Raw genomic sequence first — 17877 nt, forward strand, 5'->3', positions numbered from 1 at the left:
AATGAGCACGATTCCGAATGAACCCTTTGCAATCATGAATAAAATTCCCCTCCAATTGCGGCTCTGGTGGAATGATTTGGGCAAAGAGGGGCATGACGAAATCAAGAAGTATCTGAAAGGCCTCACGAGTTTGTTGGATATCAGGCCACGAGGAGATATCATAAGGGCACTAGTCCCCCACTGGGATCCTGCGCACAATGTCTTCCGCTTCTCAGATTTCGAACTTACCCCAACTTTAGAAGAAATAGCAGGGTATATCGGCAGCACTGAGACTCCTTTGAGGCACAAATATCTGATTGCTCCAAGAGCTGTAGCAGTACACCGGTTCCTGGACTCCTTAAAGATAGTCAGAACAGTTCATAACCCTGACTTGGCAAAAGGTTTTTGCAGCACGAGTTTCATATATCAAAGATATGGTCACATAGGAGGATTCGACAAGCCAGAAAACCAGTTGTGCAGCAAAGGTAATCGCCAGAAGTGGGAAGAACATAGACGAATTGCTTTCATGATAACTTTCTTAGGACTACTAATATTCCCAAGAAAAGATGGGAATATTGACATAAAGATAGCAGGGGTCGTCAGTACGTTGCTCACACAGAGTGATAGTACGTTGGCGCCCATGATAGTATCTGATATATTCCGGGCACTCACTTCTTGCAAAGCCGGAGGAAGCTTTTTCGAGGGTTGCAATTTGTTGTTGCAAATGTGGATGATCGAACACCTATGTCACCGAGCCCAGTTTCTGAGCCATGGATCCGCTGGAAAGACCTGCATAGAGGAGTTCTATACCAGAGTTGATGAAACCTACCTACCAGAAGGAGTTGTAGCATGGACCTCATATTTCCAAACCCTCAACGCCAGTCAAATACAGTGGGCGCTAGGATGGTTACCGATCGACGAAGTCATATACATGCCAGCAGCCAGGCCCCATTTTCTTTTAATGGGACTTAAGAGCATTCAACCATACGCGCCGCATCGGGTTTTAAGGCAACTTGGGAGGTATCAGATAGTGCCGAAAGACGAGGATCTGAGCATCCAGGTAATCGAGATCAGTCCCGACGGCCAGTTTCCTGAAGCAAGGGTTCGTCAAATTTGGAGCCAATGTCAATACTTAGAAGCAAATACTTGTGTAATGAATCGGGCAAAAGGGGAAGTTTCGCCCGGGTATCAAGCCTGGTACAAAAGGGAGACATCACCTGGAAGACCGACCAAAAGACCTCACCTGCAAGAATTTGCCAAATCTTCACAAGAACAGTGGGACTGGTTGGCCAAAGAGCAAGAATATCTTGTCAAAGCAGGCAAACTGAAGCAACAAATCCAGGATATGAAGTTTGAGTGCCAATTACAGTCTGCTGCCCACAAGGGAGAAAAGAACCAGTTAATCAGAGAAGGCGAGATCCTCAAAGCTCAGATCCGGAGAATGAAAAAAGAGGCTAATAGCCAGCTAAGAAGCCAGGCAGATAAAAGATTGATAGCAGGGTTAAAAGATCAGGTTGCGGAATGCCAGGAAGATTTGGAAAAAGCCAGGGCCAGCACAGCAAAATTGCGAACCAAGTGGGCAAAGGGTGCGATGGCTCGGAGGCAGCGCCTGCAACAAGTCATAAGGGAGTATGAACTGAGCATCGGGACATTAAGGGAAACGAATGCCTCTCTTCGAGAAAGGATCCTCAAGCAAACACGAAATGCCCAAGACGACAGAAGGCAATATTACGATGCAATGACCAGAATGGAAAGGCAAATGGAGATGTTCCAGGATCAGCTTGCCAACAATGCGCAAACACTGGGATTGAAGAACCAACAGATAAGGCATTTGTTCACAGAAAGGGACAACATCCGGGGAAGGATTGATGAAATAGGGCATTACATCTACATGAAATGCTTGGCATATGAGCGAACACCTCGGAAGACCCTCCTTGTTTCCATCATGGGTTGCGTCCGCCGGATTATGAACGAATTGAAGAGCTTGCAAAGAGACCTTACACCTAGAGCCGCAAAAAGGCCGGATGATGCCTCACGGCCCCTTAAATTGGAGAATTAGTTTTGGTCAAGTCCTGTTTATTTGGCTTTGGTTGTTTTTCCATATGTTGTTTTCTTTTTCGTTAAACCGAGTTTGAAACCGTCGAGTTTGTACTATTGCTATTCCTTGCTTGATGTAATTTGTAATAGCAAAACTTTGAGAATGAATTCAATGATTTCACAAAAATTGTGTGTTTTTACTTTAAGGCAGAACTACGCCTGGTCTGATTCACGCGGGGACGTGATACGTAGGCAATCCCCATAAGATTCGACCGCTTTTAATAAATAAAGAAAAGAAAATGTAAATAAAATAAGACGCGGGGTTTCGCAGAATACTCTAAAAAGAGACGAATGAACAAACCGGGATGACGCATGTGGTTTGAAGCAAAGCATGTAGAAACGGTTAACTGCCTAGGTGCATTGCATCCTCTATGTGTTATGATCAAATCTGTTAAGCTCTAACACTAACAAAGTTTGTTGTTGTCTGATAACCAGACAGTTAGTTGTTAAAGAATTCTGGCAACACATTCATACCAAACCAGATCCAAAGGACCGGTAGCAACAAGCATGACTACTTCAGAGAATAGTAATGAGGAAGAAAGGCCGATGAGCCAGTTGCTAAAAGAGGCAATGGAAAAGATTGAAAGGATGGGACTAGAGATGCATGCAATGCAGCTAGCCCTGGCCAAAACACAAAAGAGCCCTGAGACACTGGGACACATGCCGGAATACCCTCACTCTGGCCCCTCCACAAGCCGCCCAAATCCCCTCTATCATCAAGAAAGAAGCCCTCATGATTCCCAAGCTCCACCACCCCATCAACCTCTCCCAACACCCAATATTCCCATTTTTGTGGGACCTGCATCGGCCCCTTTGCAACGAACGACCAGTGAGCCATTGTTTCAGGCTCACGATACACAATTCTATCCCCCTGAACCTACATTCCATGCACCCGAACCACAGGCTTACAATCCCCATTTGGAAGTCCCGGCAGAGGTTGAGAAGCCGGTTAAGGCCCCTGAACAGGATGAAGTGTTGAGAAAGTTCAAAAGCCTGGAGCAATCCTTCAGGAACTTACACGGGCTGGGCAATCAAGTCAGCGTGGCATACAAAGATCTGTGCCCTTTCCCAGATGTCCAACTCCCGGCAGGGTTCAAGATGCCCAAGTTTGATTTATATGAAGGGCACGGTGATCCCATGGCACATTTGCGGGGATTCTGTAGCAAAATGAGAGGGGCAGGAGGCAAGGATGAGCTTTTGATAGCTTATTTCGGCCAAAGTCTGAGCGGATCTGCACTGGAATGGTATACCAGGCAGGATTTCAGCAGGTGGTACACGTGGGATGATCTGGCACAGGCTTTTGCAGGTCATTTCCAGTACAATCTAGAGATAGTCCCTGACCGTCTCACGTTATTGAGAACTGGGAAGAAACCCGGGGAAAGTTTTCGCGAGTTCGGATTCCGCTGGAGAGAACAAGCAGCTAGAGTCGATCCTCCCATGAGAGAGGGAGAAATGGTAGACTACTTTTTGCAGACATTGGATCCAACCTACTTTGGTCACTTGGTGACAACGGTTGGAAAATCTTTCAACGAGGTGGTCAAAATAGGGGTCATGATAGAAGAAGGTTTGAGGTCGGACAAGATCTTAAACTATTCGGCACTTAAGGCCACAACCCAGGCTATTCAAAGCGGCACGGGAGGTGCGCTAAGAAGAAAGAAAGAAGAGGTTGCCACGATCGAGGCAGGCAGTTGGCCCAGGGCTGGCAGGCCACACTACAACCAACCCAGGCCTCACAGGTCAAACTATCCATACAACCCACCACAAAATTTCTATCCACCTCGAGAACCGCATTGTTCCGTACACCAAGCCCAGATATACACTCAGCCCCCGGTTCGCCCACAATGGCGCGCACCGGCTCCCCAGAACATATATGCACCACCACAAAACACTTACCCTCCACCAAGGGCATATAGAAATCCTTCAGGGGCAGGTTTCCGGGGAAATCCAGATGCCAGAAATGACAGGTTGCGGAAGCAAAGAACCTTCACCGAACTGGGAGAAACCTACACCGCTGTGTTCCACAAGCTGCGACAATTGGGTTTGGTTAGTCCCGTCCATACTCGGGAACCAAATCCCCCGCCTCAGAATTTGGACCGTTCAATCAGTTGTGAATACTGTTCAGGGATGCTCGGGCACGATACCGAGAAGTGTTGGAAGTTAAGGCATGCCATACAGGATCTTATTGACACCAATAAGATCGAGGTCCAGACACCGGAGGCTCCTAACATCAACCAAAACCCGCTGCCAGCGCACCACGAAGCTCACATGATTGAGTTGGTGTGTGAGGGAGGTGAATTAAGAAAACCCTCACAAACAGTGATGATGATCCAAGCTGCCCCAAAAGAAGTCTTAACCAGGGGAGGAACAAATGTACAGTCGCAGGGAGAAGGTGTCAAGCCGGTAGTAATATGGGGGAAGAACCCGTCCGTCATAACAAGCAAACCCGAGCCAAGCAAATTGGTAATACCAGGGATCCTGCCCACACCGGCAGTCATGTTGAAAGGGGTATGTAGAGAACGGGTGACCATAAAGCCGGTGGTCCAACTGCCTGTGCTTGACAGCAGGGCTGTGCCCTGGAAATATGAAAAAGCAGTGGTAACGTACCAAGGAAAACAGGTGGAAGAAGTCAGTTGTGAAGCGCAAGGTTTGACTCGATCAGGTCGATGTTTTGCTCCGGCGGAGTTAAGAAAAACCAACCCAGTGGCAACCAAGAAGCCAATGTCAGAAGAAGAGGCTGAAGACTTCCTGAGGAAGATGAAAGTACAAGACTATTCTGTGGTTGAGCAGCTGAGAAAAACACCTGCCCAGATCTCACTATTGTCATTACTCCTCCATTCCGAGGAACATCGTCGGGCCCTGTTAAAGATATTGAACGAGGCTCATGTACCCAGTGAGATTTCTGTAAACCACCTGGAAACCATTGCTAGCAAGATTTTCGAGGTGAACAGAGTGACATTCTCAGATGATGACCTGCCAGTGGAAGGTACGGAGCATAACAAAGCTCTATACCTAGCTGTCAAATGTGAAGACTCGGTGGTAACCCGAGTATTGGTGGATAACGGCTCAAGCGCCAATATTTGTCCATTGTCCACCCTGGACCAGTTAAAGATTGACCGTGGAAGAATCCGGGAGAATAGCATCTGTGTCCGAGGGTTTGACGGAAACGGAACAGCCACTGTGGGGGATGTTGTACTTGAACTAACCATTGGCCCGGTCCTGTTTACCATGGAATTCCAGGTATTGGACGCCACGGTATCTTACAACTTGCTGTTAGGACGACCCTGGATTCACGCAGCTAAAGCGGTGCCTTCCACCCTACATCAGACAGTGAAGTTCGAGTGGGAAAGACAAGAGGTCGTGTTGCACGGTGAGGATACAACATACACCGTGGGCGGAATCATTGTGCCTTTCATAGAGACCAGTGATGACAAGGGTCCTTGGGTCTACCAGATTCTCGATACAGGGTCGGCCAACAAAATCTCTGAAGGAGAAATCATCCCGCACCCTAGGGTAGCTGCCGCAACAGTCATGATGGTATCGGAGATGCTGGGTAACGGATTTGTGCCGGGAAAAGGCCTGGGAGTTGAACTTCAAGGGATAGTCCAACCTGTTTCCCTTCCTAAGAATCTGGAAACCTTCGGGTTGGGGTTCAAACCAACCGCAGCAGACAGGAAGGAGGCGCGAAGAATGAAGAAGAAGGTCTGGTTTCTGCCTAAACCAGTGCCACGCCTCTCAAGGTCTTTTGTTAAAGCAAGTGCCAAGGGGTCAGCGATCCCAAAGATTCGAGGACCTTTGATCGGTGTAAATGAAGACCCGAATCAGAGTTTTGAGAGACTATTCGCAGATGTCAGTATGGTGGAAGCTGGAGAGGGTTCCAGCAGGGCAGAGATACAATTTGTGGGGCCTGAGGCCAAGACCAACAATTGGACGATTACTCCTCTCCCTGTCCGAGGGGAGTCTTGGTAGTAGGCTTTGATTAATGTTTTGTTTGTTTGTTTGTTTGATCGGATTATCCAAGGGTGTAATCCCAATTTTACTTTCGTTTTGTAAAAGTATGAACCCTTTTTATCCTGCAAATTTAATAAAGTTCTTTTCTTTTGTCCCATTTTAATTTCTGGTTTTGTTTTCTTTCTGAACAGTTCTCTTTTTACTGGTCCTAATGACATGGCATGCACAACGGATCTTCGACCTAGTCTAATAAATCAATCTGAATCTGACTCAATGATGCAAGAGGTCGTTTGTGATAATGAATCCGAATGTGACGAAAGGGAAGCCTTCGAAGAAATAAATCGAGAACTATGCCAATTTGAAGAGAAACCCAAGCCTAACCTAAATGACACTGAGGCTGTGAACCTAGGAAACGCTGATAACATCCAAGAGACCAAAATTAGCATCCACATTGAGCCGAATGTCAAAGCAGAATTGATCGAAACTCTCAGGGAATTCAAAGATGTTTTTGCATGGTCATATGATGATATGCCTGGATTGAGCACCGATTTAGTGGTTCACAAATTGCCCACTGACCCGGCATACCCTCCGGTCAAGCAAAAACTAAGGAAATTTAAAACAGAAATGAGTGTAAAGATCAAAGAAGAGGTGATTAAGCAATTACAATCTAAGGTCATTCGGGTCACTCGGTATCCCGAGTGGCTGGCCAATGTGGTACCAGTCCCAAAGAAGGATGGAAAAATCAGGGTGTGCGTCGACTACCGCAATCTCAACAAAGCAAGTCCCAAGGACAATTTCCCGTTACCCAACATTCATATCCTGATCGATAATTGCGCTGGGCGCGAGATCGGATCCTTTGTGGATTGCTATGCGGGTTATCATCAGATCCTAATGGACGAAGAGGATGCTGAGAAGACAGCGTTTATTACGCCATGGGGAACCTACTGCTATCGGGTAATGCCGTTCGGGTTAAAGAACGCCGGGGCAACGTACATGCGAGCAATGACTGCGGTGTTTCATGACATGATACACAAGGAAATTGAGGTGTACGTCGATGATGTGATCATCAAATCTTGGCGTCAGGAGGACCATGTAGCAGACCTAAGGAGATTTTTCCAAAGACTCCGGAGGTATGATATCAAGCTTAACCCGGCCAAATGCGCATTCGGGGTTCCATCAGGGAAGTTGCTAGGATTCATCGTCAGTCGACGGGGGATTGAGTTGGACCCATCCAAAATTGAATCCATCCGAGATTTGCCACCGCCAAGGAACAAAACAGAGGTAATGAGCTTGCTGGGTAGACTCAATTATATCAGCAGGTTCATCGCTCAACTCACAGCAACTTGTGAGCCCATATTTCGGCTACTGAGAAAGGATGCTGCAGTAGGTTGGACGGCAGAGTGCCAGGAGGCTTTCGACCAAATCAAAGGGTATCTGTCTAATCCACCCGTATTGGTCCCGCCTAAGCCCGGGAAACCCCTAATCCTTTACCTGACGGTCTTGGAAAATTCATTTGGTTGTGTACTGGGGCAACATGATGACACAGGGAGGAAGGAGCAGGCCATCTACTATCTTAGCAAGAAATTCACAGTGCATGAGGTCAAGTACACTCAACTCGAGAAAACATGCTGCGCCCTGACTTGGGTAGCTCAGAAGTTGAAGCACTACCTGTCTTCATATACTACTTATCTCATATCCCGCTTGGACCCATTGAAGTATATCTTTCAGAAACCTATGCCCACGGGAGGTTGGCAAAATGGCAAATTCTGCTCACAGAATTTGATATCATCTACGTGACAAGGACGGCCATGAAAGCCCAGGCACTGGCAGACCATTTGGCAGAAAATCCCGTTGATGAAAAATACGAGCCCTTAAGAACGTATTTTCCTGACGAAGAGGTGATGCATACGAATGAGTTGGAATTACCCGAGGAATCAGGTTGGAAGCTTTTCTTCGATGGAGCTGCAAACGCAAAAGGGGTTGGAATAGGGGCAGTACTCATTTCTGAAACAGGACGGCATTATCCTGTTACGGCCCAACTGCGCTTCTACTGCACTAACAATATGGCCGAATATGAGGCTTGCATTCTGGGTCTGCGCTTGGCTGCTGACATGGATGTCCAAGACGTCTTGGTCTTGGGAGACTCGGACCTCTTGGTACATCAAATTCAGGGGGAATGGGAAACACGAGATCTAAAGCTCATACCATACCGACAATGCTTGCATGATCTGAGCAAGCAATTTCGATCGGTGAAGTTCAAACACATCCCGAGAGTTCACAATGAGGTTGCAGATGCCTTAGCCACCTTAGCATCAATGCTGCACCACCCTGACAAAATGTATGTTGATCCTCTGCATATCCAAGTCCGTGATCAGCACGCCTACTGCAATACCATAGAAGAAGAAGCAGATGGCGAACCCTGGTTTCATGATATCAAGGAATACCTCAGAATGGGGATATATCCAGAACATGCCTCGAGAGACCAAAAAGAGCCCTTCGGCGTTTGTCGAATGGTTTCTTCCTCAGTGGAGGAGTGTTGTACAAAAGAACCCCGGATTTGGGATTGTTGAGATGCGTAGATGCCAGTCAAGCAATGACGGTTATGGAAGAGGTACATGCGGGAGTTTGCGGACCACACATGAGCGGATATGTATTGGCAAGAAAGATCCTTCGAACAGGGTGTTATTGGCTCACCATGGAACGCGACTGTATCACTTTTGTGAGGAAATGCCATCAGTGCCAGATACATGGAGATTTGATTCATTCTCCGCCAACAGAGTTACATACGATGTCAGCACCTTGGCCGTTTGTGGCCTGGGGCATGGATGTCATCGGGCCCATCGAGCCAGCAGCATCCAACGGTCACAGGTTCATTCTAGTGACCATTGATTACTTCACCAAATGGGTTGAGGCTAAAACCTTCAAGTCGGTAACCAAGAAGGCAGTGGTGGACTTTATTCACTCCCATATCATCTGCAGATTTGGGATCCCAAAAGTGATCATCACGGATAACGGTGCGAATCTTAATAGCAGCTTGATGAGAGAGGTATGCCAACAATTCAAGATTACACACCGCAATTCCACCCCATATCGTCCTAAGGCAAATGGAGTAGTCGAAGCAGCCAATAAGAATATCAAGAAGATACTGCGAAAAATGGTGGAAGGGTCCAGACAGTGGCACGAGAAATTGCCCTTTGCTTTGTTGGGCTACCGCACTACCGTCCGGACTTCCATAGGCACAACTCCTTATTTGTTGGTGTATGGGACTGAGGCCGTGATACCAGCGGAGGTCGAAATTCCGTCCCTCCGAATTGTCGCTGAAGCCGGGATTGATGATGATGAATGGGTCAAAGCTCGATTGGAACAGTTGAGCCTGATAGATGAGAAAAGATTGGCAGCAGTGTGCCATGGTCAGCTGTACCAGAAGAGAATGGCAAGAACGTATAATAAAAAGGTGCGCCCCAGGAAGTTTGAAGTAGGGCAGCAGGTATTGAAGAAGATCCTCCCACATCAGGTCGAGGCGAAAGGCAAATTCGCCCCAAATTGGCAAGGGCCTTATATTGTGACCAGAGTCTTGGCCAATGGTGCCTTGTGTTTGACAGATGTCGAAGGTGGATGTGTCGACATGACTATCAATTCAGATGCAGTCAAGAGATATTATGCGTAATTTCTTTAAATTATGGCAATTTTGGTTTATTTGTTTGTATTTGGCATTTGTTGAATAATGAGATGACGGAGGCAATTCTTTCTTCTATCCAAACACTTTTAACCTTCGCTTTCCCCTTTTGAGCCTTGAGCAAATTCTTTCAATACCCCTCTTTTGGAATCACTAATGGGAAAGATATATAAAAAAAAAAAAAAAGAAAAGAAAGGAAAAGAAAAGAAAAAGAAAAAGAAAAGGAAAAGAAAATGAAAAGAAAGAAAAGAAAAATCAAGGAATATAAAACCGTGGGAACTACGTTTGACCTGATTCCTCAAAGAGGATACGTAGGCGCCTCACGGCTCGGTCATAGTATGCATCATAGCAAATATAGGATGCATAATGTACATAGTGTGCACAATATAGCACAATGTGCGTAACGCACGTAACTCAACATAAGCATAAAAAATAAAATTCCCCAAGCAAGAAAACTGGGGCAGAGGTTATGTTTTAAGTTCCAACAAAGGTTAGATTCCAAAAGTTGTAGCACATCACCCTTCAAATTGTTTTCATTTTTGTAGCCTTTCTTCAATCCCACACCAAAACCAACGTCAACATCCAAAAGACCTCCCGATCAATGTTCGAGAGATGCCAAATCCGGAAAATAAGGCCGAGAATAATACACCAAGCCCCAGCAAAGAAGAGGATCGTAAGATTGGGAACGAATTGATAGTCAAAGGAATCTCCAGAAAAGAGGGTCGTATCTACAACACCCCGATTCCTCGAAAGAAATAAAATGAGAGAGTCTCATCGGTGAAAACCTTCGCAGGCACCGAGAGGCGATGTAAGATGAGGGATATAAAATGAGAGAGTCTTATTGGTGAAAACCTTCACAGGCACCATAAGGCGCCGGGAGATGAGAGAAAAGAGAGAGTCTCATTAGTGAAAACCCCTCGAAGGGCACTATGAGGCGACGAGACAGATCAGCGAAGCTACCACATTTGCAACAAGATGAACATCCATTTATCATCCCCAGCAAGTCAGACCGTCGGACAAATTGATTGATACAAATAGACTGGGTCGGGAATCTATGGTGCACGTCATGATCACGGGGACCAATTGTGTCCTCCAGATAAGTTCTTTGGATTGTCTCCTCCCACAAAAATATTGGTTCAGAAAGTTTTTCTTTTTTCCATATCTTTATTTCTTTTCCTAAAATGTGTCTTGAAAGGATTTTTCAAAGCTTACTACCAGAAACCAAAGGAGAATTCATCCAAATGCCGGATGATACAAACAGTCGTAAAGGCCGGTCCCAGGCAATGCAGGGATTGTGCCCGGAAATTTTGGAAGAAGTAAGCTCCAAAAGGGAGTGGTTTCGGGAGTTAGAAGCAGACCCCCACATCATGTGTTTAAAGAGAAAGAAGAAAAGGGGATAAATTGAAAACCGATCCCCAGCAGGCGAGAGACCCCCAACAGGCAACTTTGCCCGCCAACCAATTATGGGGACAAAGAGCAAGAAAAGGGGAAGAAAGGAAGACCATCCGCCAGAAAGGCACCCTCTACCACCACGATAAAAACTAATTAAATCCTTCTGTCTGCTGCAGGAAAGCAAAGGATTGACGAGAACAGCAACGCCAAGGGAGTCACCAAGACCGGGGCAGAAAATTTTCGGCCGGTTGTCGAAAATTTTCTCGGAAGAACGAGGAAGCAATTTTAATACATTTAAGTTCTAGGTCGCCCACCAGTATAATGCGGGAATACTTTTAAGTTCTAGGTCGCCCACCAGTATAATGCGGGAATACTTTTAAGTTCTAGGTCGCCCACCAGTATAATGCGGGAATACATTTAAGTTCTAGGTCGCCCACCAGTATAATGCGGGAATACTTTTAAGTTCTAGGTCGCCCACCAGTATAATGCGGGAATACTTTTAAGTTCTAGGTCGCCCACCAGTATAATGCGGGAATACTTTTAAGTTCTAGGTCGCCCACCAGTATAATGCGGGAATACATTTAAGTTCTAGGTCGCCCACCAGTATAATGCGGGAATACTTTTAAGTTCTAGGTCGCCCACCAGTATAATGCGGGAATACTTTTAAGTTCTAGGTCGCCCACCAGTATAATGCGGGAATACTTTTAAGTTCTAGGTCGCCCACCAGTATAATGCGGGAATACTTTTAAGTTCTAGGTCGCCCACCAGTATAATGCGGGAATACTTTTAAGTTCTAGGTCGCCCACCAGTATAATGCGGGAATACTTTTAAGTTCTAGGTCGCCCACCAGTATAATGCGGGAATACTTTTAAGTTCTAGGTCGCCCACCAGTATAATGCGGGAATACTTTTAAGTTCTAGGTCGCCCACCAGTATAATGCGGGAATACATTTAAGTTCTAGGTCGCCCACCAGTATAATGCGGGAATACTTTTAAGTTCTAGGTCGCCCACCAGTATAATGCGGGAATACTTTTAAGTTCTAGGTCGCCCACCAGTATAATGCGGGAATACTTTTAAGTTCTAGGTCGCCCACCAGTATAATGCGGGAATACTTTTAAGTTCTAGGTCGCCCACCAGTATAATGCGGGAATACTTTTAAGTTCTAGGTCGCCCACCAGTATAATGCGGGAATACATTTAAGTTCTAGGTCGCCCACCAGTATAATGCGGGAATACTTTTAAGTTCTAGGTCGCCCACCAGTATAATGCGGGAATACTTTTAAGTTCTAGGTCGCCCACCAGTATAATGCGGGAATACTTTTAAGTTCTAGGTCGCCCACCAGTATAATGCGGGAATACTTTTAAGTTCTAGGTCGCCCACCAGTATAATGCGGGAATACTTTTAAGTTCTAGGTCGCCCACCAGTATAATGCGGGAATACTTTTAAGTTCTAGGTCGCCCACCAGTATAATGCGGGAATACTTTTAAGTTCTAGGTCGCCCACCAGTATAATGCGGGAATACATTTAAGTTCTAGGTCGCCCACCAGTATAATGCGGGAATACATTTAAGTTCTAGGTCGCCCACCAGTATAATGCGGGAATACTTTTAAGTTCTAGGTCGCCCACCAGTATAATGCGGGAATACTTTTAAGTTCTAGGTCGCCCACCAGTATAATGCGGGAATACTTTTAAGTTCTAGGTCGCCCACCAGTATAATGCGGGAATACTTTTAAGTTCTAGGTCGCCCACCAGTATAATGCGGGAATACTTTTAAGTTCTAGGTCGCCCACCAGTATAATGCGGGAATACTTTTAAGTTCTAGGTCGCCCACCAGTATAATGCGGGAATACTTTTAAGTTCTAGGTCACCCACCAGTATAATGCGGGAATACTTTTAAGTTCTAGGTCGCCCACCAGTATAATGCGGGAATACATTTAAGTTCTAGGTCGCCCACCAGTATAATGCGGGAATACTTTTAAGTTCTAGGTCGCCCACCAGTATAATGCGGGAATACTTTTAAGTTCTAGGTCGCCCACCAGTATAATGCGGGAATACATTTAAGTTCTAGGTCGCCCACCAGTATAATGCGGGAATACTTTTAAGTTCTAGGTCGCCCACCAGTATAATGCGGGAATACTTTTAAGTTCTAGGTCGCCCACCAGTATAATGCGGGAATACATTTAAGTTCTAGGTCGCCCACCAGTATAATGCGGGAATACATTTAAGTTCTAGGTCGCCCACCAGTATAATGCGGGAATACTTTTAAGTTCTAGGTCGCCCACCAGTATAATGCGGGAATACTTTTAAGTTCTAGGTCGCCCACCAGTATAATGCGGGAATACTTTTAAGTTCTAGGTCGCCCACCAGTATAATGCGGGAATACTTTTAAGTTCTAGGTCGCCCACCAGTATAATGCGGGAATACTTTTAAGTTCTAGGTCGCCCACCAGTATAATGCGGGAATACATTTAAGTTCTAGGTCGCCCACCAGTATAATGCGGGAATACTTTTAAGTTCTAGGTCGCCCACCAGTATAATGCGGGAATACTTTTAAGTTCTAGGTCGCCCACCAGTATAATGCGGGAATACTTTTAAGTTCTAGGTCGCCCACCAGTATAATGCGGGAATACTTTTAAGTTCTAGGTCGCCCACCAGTATAATGCGGGAATACATTTAAGTTCTAGGTCGCCCACCAGTATAATGCGGGAATACTTTTAAGTTCTAGGTCGCCCACCAGTATAATGCGGGAATACTCTTAAGTTCTAGGTCGCCCACCAGTATAATGCGGGAATACATTCAGCTCTAGATTTTGGAATCAGTCGCCCCACCTGAAGACGGAAGGGTACAACAGAGATCCCCAAACGGGAAACAATGAAATCCCCAGCACCAAGAAGCAGACAACTGCAGAGGCAAGCGCGCCATTCAAAAGGAAAAAGGAACAGTTTGGGAACGTTGTAGCATGCCTAGTATAACAATTCTGATGAAAAGCCATACCACTGAAGAAACCATTGGAAGATTTAAAGAAGAAAGCCGTATCCCCAGCAAATCAAGCAAAGTGATGAGAACTGACAGTCAGAAAAGGTGAAGGACCAGCATCATCTCCAAGTTCACAAAATAAAGGCGTCAGAGGAAAACGTTAGCCGACAAGAAAGCAAGGCAGCAAGAACAAGTTGAAGATGGATGAGATCTCAGGATCCTCAGTTTAGCTTAGCTTCTTGTTTTCCTTTTAGAGCAATGTAATAGGGGGATCGGTTGAGCAGTAGCATCCTACAGCAGCATACAACAGCGCACAACAACAGCAAACACTACAGTCGCACGGTAGTCCCAGCTACCAAAATTTCCCGAACTACATTGACCTGATTCCTGTTTCAGCCCAGGATATGTAGGAAACCTCTGAAGCAAAGGTTCGGTCAAATCATTTTCAAAAATGCTTCACACGGAGTATTCGGACGGGCAAAAATCGCTCGCTTTATCTTTGCGCAAAAACCCTTCGTGTCTTCGTGCAAAGAGGGGCAGCTGTAAGCACGTGATTTTTGCTTCACGGACAATTGCTCCAAAAGAAAATAAAAATAGCGGCAAAGGGCTTCGCTGTACAATTTTTCGGTCTTTCCGTGACATGTTTTGTTAATCGTTTGTGAGTCTGTCCGTTTTGCATCTAGTCATTATCAAACAAAAATACAAAAAAAGGGCCTGTCGTTAAAAGAAAATTCAAAAAATGTGTGTATGTGTGCATCGTTCATTCTCAGCTGTGAGTTAACCATTTTTATTTTTATTTTATGTTAAATTGTTATAGGTGCTAACCAATATGTGTGTAAGTTTATTTTAATTTTTACAATTTTTAGGAATTTTTAGATTTGAAAAAGAGAAAAAAAAAGAAGAGAAGAAAAGGGAAAATCGGATTGGGCCCCAAAATGAGGCCCAAAGCCAAGGCAAGACCCAGTCCAAACCAGGCCTGCCCAGGCACGCCCCCAAAACGACGCCGTATAGGGCGTTCGATCTGAGCCGTCCGTCCAGGCCAATCCAACGGCTCAGGACCTTTTTCAACAACCCGTGTTCAAACCCGACCCAATAACCAATCCGACCCAACCCCTCACTTAAACCAAACGACCTCGTTTAACTACCAAACGACCCCGTCTCATTTCTCACCATCAGATCCAAGCCGTTGAGATCATTTGATCTAACGGCTCAGATCCAATCCCCTACTCCGTATATAAACCTTCCCTTACACCCACGCCCCCTATACCAACACCCCACCCCTTCGTCCCCAAGTTCAAACCCAGACCTCCCATTAGAAACCCTAGCCGCCCTCGTCTCCCTTGCCATTAAAGCCGGCGGCATGGACGCCGGTGGCCACCTCCTGAACACCCTAGGACCACCTCACTGTCCTGAACACGAATCCACTAACCACGAGCCTCGAATCACTTCCGTTCGTCTCGAATCTTCGTTTGAAGATTTGAGCCGAACCCGGATCCATGCCAAATCATCCCATCTTCATACCAGACACTCCCCTGACCTTCCTCGTGACCAAACCAAACTTGGTTTGGTCCGAATCTACCCACAACTCCCAAAAATCCAGATCTGGAAATCCAGACTTTTGAAACACATGCACCTGGGGAACCCGGCCAGTTTTGACATGGGTTTGAGGTCTAATAGACCTTAATCAAGGTGTTCTCGTGTGAGAACACCCTGATTAAAAGTTTGTTCGGCCTCAGAAGGTCGACGTTGAATCAAGTTTGGGTCTGTTTGATTTAAACATTTTCGGTAAGTTTTTCCTTTCTTTTGTGTTAGTTTTGATTAAGTGGTCAGCATGTTTCGTTGTGTTTGTTTGTTATTTCTGTTATTTTCATCTGGATTTCTTTCTTCCCTGTAAAGGCCTTTTTATTTGGTCGATTGTATTCTGTGTATGACTCTGAATGTACTCTGTGAGTAAACATGATCGTCGATTAGTTTAATCGTCAGATAAGTTGACTCATATAGGCCCCAGTAATTGAACAAAAATTGTCCGATGCCCTTTAGGTCCCTAAATGTATTGTTTATGTGAGCGATCGATTATTACCTGCTATAATTAGTATAGTCGACTCGATAAATGTCGTCGATTAGTTTTCTATAACTAATGAATCGAATGAGCTAATAATGTCGCATCACTAATGAGCCTGTATTGTGATTTGGAATAGGGGCATTACCCATGAATGGTAGTTTGTAACTACATTGTAAACAATTAAAGGCCAGGTCGGGGCAGTTCTGAGATCGAATGTTCAAAGCCCAAAATGCCCTGATGCTGCAATAGGCAAGGCAGTAATAATCCAGGGATAACAAGGGCATTCTGGGGTGTTGAAAAAGACAAAAAAGATTAGTATAAATGGGCTGACAAGTAGGGTACTAATTTAGGATTAAACTAATACCAATGGGGAACAAGACACAAGGGTATGGGGCTTAAAATGAGTAAACAAATGAGCCCATAATTCTGGATTAAACAAAAACCAGGCGTGGGGAATAAAGGGGGGCTGACACCAGAAGATGCTGAGGCATGGGGCTTAAAGGGGTATGGGCAGGCTGCAAGTTGCAGCAAAAAGGGCAGCCTAGCTGCACTGAGTCATTTGGCTTATAAATAGGCCATTTGATAACTTAAAGGTGAATTTTTTTTAGTCTTCAGAAAAGGAGAAAACGAAAGGTTGGAATTTTAGTCTTGAGGCTGGAACTCTTAGTCTAAAGAGAGGTCTAGTGAGCTTAAAGAAAACTGAAAAGTATAAGGCAGTTTCCAATAAACATTGTAACCAAACACTGCCTGAAAGTTGTATAAGAGTGCATATTGGTCAAGCTGTCTTGGCCAAGTTCTATTGTTTGCATTGACTGAGCTGTTTGGGGTTGTTGAACTGGTGGTTTTGCTGCATTGAACACTCAGTTATTGCTGTTGTTTCATTATTCTTTCCTGGGATTGCTGGCTTGGTTTCGACTATCTGTTAGTCCTTGTATTCTGGGAGATATTGTTGGTTATCTGTGGCTGTGGAAAACACTTGGTCTAGTTGGTTATTGCTGTGTTGTTGCTGCGTGTCTGTGTTGCTGCTGTATTTACTGCATACTGCCCAGCTGATCATTTCTTTCTTCTTTTGTCTCTCTATACCAGGTACATGACTAATACTCTGTCAAATGTAATTGGAAAGTTGAGCATGAATACAAAAGAAAAGACCTGAAGAGTGACTTTTATACATAAATTGTTACATTAGACATCATGTACTGTATAATGATTTTCATTTCTGTTTTGACAATGGAAGTAGCCTGTATGCCCAGTATATATCAATGTGGATTAGTTGAATGTTAGTTTATATATGTATGTTGTTAGGTGGAAATATTCCCAATATAATAGGTTGTATCTTAGACTTAGTTTAACTGTGTAGTATATTCTTTAATGTAGGCCAAGCATGAAAACTATCCCCTACTAGTTAATTTCTTTCCCTTTAATAGGCGATCCCTTTATACCACGCCAATAGAACCCAGAACGAGTTCACGGCCTCAACCTCACAAGGGTCGAGCCCAGGTCGAAGACAGACTAGACAGGCCCGCATCGAACGAGCAGTGGCCCAGGTCTGGCCAACCGCGCGTGGGCTAGATTTGGGCCCATGATTATTCGTTTGGCCGACTGTGCACGCAACTTCGGTCCTGATTTTGAAGCATTTCCTAATTACATCACAAACAACTTGCAAGCATATAATTAATTAGGACTATCTACTGTTCTCGATTGATAGAGACGAACACGACAAGAAACGTAGTTGCTATAGGATATCCTTT

Source organism: Nicotiana tabacum, chromosome 1 (genome assembly GCF_000715075.1).
Source record: "Nicotiana tabacum cultivar K326 chromosome 1, ASM71507v2, whole genome shotgun sequence".
NCBI lineage: Eukaryota > Viridiplantae > Streptophyta > Magnoliopsida > Solanales > Solanaceae > Nicotiana > Nicotiana tabacum.